Source organism: Oryzias melastigma, linkage group LG11, assembly GCF_002922805.2.
Source record: "Oryzias melastigma strain HK-1 linkage group LG11, ASM292280v2, whole genome shotgun sequence".
Classification (NCBI taxonomy): Eukaryota; Metazoa; Chordata; class Actinopteri; order Beloniformes; family Adrianichthyidae; genus Oryzias; species Oryzias melastigma.
In genome coordinates, this window is record NC_050522.1 from 26,657,555 (window position 1) to 26,661,273 (window position 3,719).

The window sequence follows — 3,719 nt, forward strand, 5'->3', positions numbered from 1 at the left end:
ACCGAAGGACTCGGAGGAAACCCAAAGGCCGCTCGGCCTCTTTATATTTCATTGACATATTTGATATTCTGATTTTTTGGGGGCCAAATTGAGATTGAGTTTTTTTGGATAGTCGTCCTGCACCTAAACTATCAGGAACCAAAGAATGGTTCTTCTAACAGGTGGGGGGAACCGAAGCACTCGGAGGAAACCCACGCAGACACGGGTCAGTCAGGCCGAAGCATCAACCCAACTAACCAGCGCCGCCCCTTTTTTTAAGCCCATTTTATACAAGAAGTTCAGAGATTTACACTCAATCTGAACTCAAAACTCATCTTTTCTAAACAGCTTTTACATCCTAAGTCACAATTTTTAAATCTTGATTCATAAAAAGCACTTCTCATACTTTTCTCTACTTGAAGTGTTTTACAATTAAAAACAAAAATACAGAAATTCAAATAAAAACTCAGCCCCCTCCCCCCACCCACGTTAACATATCAATAAAAAGAAAAAAAAAGGATAACTAAATAAAAATAACTTCATTTATAAAAAGCACTTCTCATACTTCTCTCTGCTTGAAGTGCTTTGAAATAAATACACAGAAAATTCAAACAAAAACCCACCCCTGTTAACATACAGACCTTCAAATAAAAAATATATATGACTACATAAAATAAACTTTTTTTTGTTATAGAAAGCACTTCTGACCCTTCTTAGCTTGAAGTGCCTTTAAATGAAAAAAACAGATACAAAAATTCTAATCAGTTTGGGATCTCCAATAAAGACTTGTCGGGTGGCGTTCCGTCTCTGCTGGTGATGCTCCTTAGCTGAAGCACATGGATTCTTCTTCAGATCAGATTTCAGAGCTTGAGACTCTAAAGCTTCTTCTGAAACTGCTTTGAGGTCCTGTTTTTTCCAGAGACGGAGGTTTGGGTGATAAAGGTGGTAGTTTAACTCCAGGAGACTGAGGCCTGTCAGCGGTCAGCTGCTGGGTTGTTCCAGTGTCGGTTGAGGTTTGTCTAGCTGGTCCTAAACCTGACCGACGTTTGGGTGATAAAGGTGGAAGTTTAACTCCAGGAGACTGAGGTTCGTTGTCATCGGCTCTCAGCTGCTGGGTCGTTCCAATGTCGGTGAAGGTTTGTCTAGCTGGTACTAAATCTTTGACTGAATGACGTTTGGGTGATAAAGGTGGAAGTTTCAATGCAGGAGGAGGCTGAGGCTTGTGCAGAACTACTGTTGGCTTTTGGTTCCTTCCAAAGTCCTCTGAAACTTGCTTTGAAGGACTTGAACTTGGTCTCAGACTCAGGGAGTTGTCAGGCGGACTCCGGCTCCTCTTCAGAAGAACTGTCTGATGTTGGGTCTTTCCAGCATCCGTGGAAACCTGCGGTGTAGGTCCTGGTTTTTCCGCAGACACAGGTCTGGGTATCAAACTCTGGCTGTTTCCAGTGGGACTCTTAGGCTTGTTTAGAGCAGCTGTCTGATGGATCTTGGATCTACATTCTGAAATCTGCTCGATCAGAACAGACTTTTCCTTCCTTAAAGACTCCCGTTTGGTTTTTGCAGCTTCCATCTTGGTTTGGATGTCTTGTTGCTTCAGGAGGTCCAAGTTAAGCTCCTCGAGTTCCTGTTTCAGGTCATAATTTTCCTTCTTCAAATCCTCAACATTGGACTTTACTTGATTAAAATCTTTCAGCAGCGTTTTAGTTTCAGATTTGGACTTTTCCATCTCTCGTTGTTCCTCCTGAAGGACTTCCAATTCCTGTCTGAGGGAAACAATTTGACTTTTCATGTCCTGGATGTGTTCAGGATAGTGGAGTTCTTCATCCTTCAGAATAACCTCCCGGATGTGCTCGCATTGATCCTCCAAGTCGCTTTTTTCTGCTTGGAGTTTGGACAAATCGATCCTCATCGCTGCGTCTTCTTCGTGGCGTTTGTTCTTGAGATCTTCCAGCTCTTTCTGGAGATCTGCATTTTGCTGCTGCAAGGCCTGAATCTGATCGATGGGATCTCCCTGCTGATTATTCAGAGAAATGCCCATAGCCTTCATCAGGCGAGTGAAATCTCGTTGGAGTATGGATCTGGCTTGAGAAACCCCCTGAGTCAGAGCGGACTCTTCCCTCCTCTCCTTCTGCCGTTCTTCCCTTGCAGCTTGAAGCTTGATCGGTATTTGTTGAAGGTCAAAGATGTTGGCATGAAGCTCCATGAGTTCCCATTTCAGGTCGTAGTTTGTTGTTTTCAAACTCTCAACTATTCGAATCTCTTGATGGTATTCTTCTAGCAGCGCTTGAGTTTGGGATTTGGAGTTTTCAATCTCCCTTTGTTCTTCCAGAAGGACTTCCTGTTCTTGTCTGAGGGAAATGATTTCACTTTTGATCTCATCGATCTGTTCAGGAATGATGAGTTCTTGAGGAGAAGCGGCTGGTGTCGTCTGCAGAGGAGCTTCCTGTTGTTGGATCTTTAGTTGAAGGCTGAGAAGTTTGTCCTGCAGCGTCTCGAGTTGCTGGACGATTTCCTCGTTTTTCTTTTCTATGTCAAAGATGCTTATTTGAGTTCCTTGGTGTTGAGTTTCTTCTTGGTCTGACTCCAGTAGTTTCAGGAGATGTTTGGAGTCGTGGCTCTTTTCCATCTCAACCTTGTCACAGTGCAGATGAATCTCATGCAGCAGATTCTCCATTTCTGAAGTGAATTTAGTTGCCATAGATGAAGATTTGTTGAAATTGGACTAGTCTTGATACGAAGAACGGTGGTCAAAATGTCGTTTTTGTGGGTGAAGTTTCTGGAACTGCTCAGAAATCTCGCTGAGATCTTTGTAAGTGCTCGCTCAAACCGTTTGAGGTTTGTGTCTGAATCTCGGTAAGTCGGGGTACTACAAGAACTCTCGTGATGATGTCAAATGACATACTCTCTTAGATGTTTGGAAATCAAAGCGCTCTGTGACATCAAATGACATCACTCTGATGTCACCAAACATTACCTTCTTAGTGACATCATCAGCTGTGATGGTCATGTGAGGATGATGTCACTGTGACATCATCACCAGTGTTACAAATGCTCAGCCCAATGTTGATGATGTCACAGGAAGTGACATCACGTTCTTCCTCTGTGGTTTTGTGGTTGGTGGAGTTGGTTCCTGGTTGCCACGTGTCCACGGCAGCAGCCCAGAGAGACTCCTGTGCCTAAGAACTCTGTCCACTTCTTCCCGTGCATTCCAGTTGCTGTTTGAACGTTTGGAGTAGATGACCAAACGTAACTTCTTGGATTTCTTTGTTTTCCTCGCCTGTTTGAAATGTGAGAAAATGTGTGGCACAAGTTAGCAATGTTAGCTTCCCTGCAGCTTGTTAGCGCCGTGATGCTGCATAGTTAATGTTCCTTTGAGGTTGAAGAAGAACTGTAACTTGGCAGTAGTTGTCATGACGTGAAGTAATTTTCTGCAGGAGTTTGATGCGTCACTGAATTTTTGATGTTACTGTTGTGCTCCGTTTACTGAGGAGTGATATTCATGTTGGTTTAAGCAGATTGGATTATTTATTTTGCATGTTATGAGGAGTTTATGCTCATGATGACAAGCTCAGTCATTTTTTCTTGATTTTATACTTTAATTTACAGTAAGTCACTTTGTGCCTTTTATCAACTTCAAGGGAAAATCCACAGAGGAACGAATCCAGTGAGGCTGGAAAACGTCTAATAAACCGGATGTAGAACTGGAGCTGGACTCCAGAAACAGATTTGTCTTTGTTGAT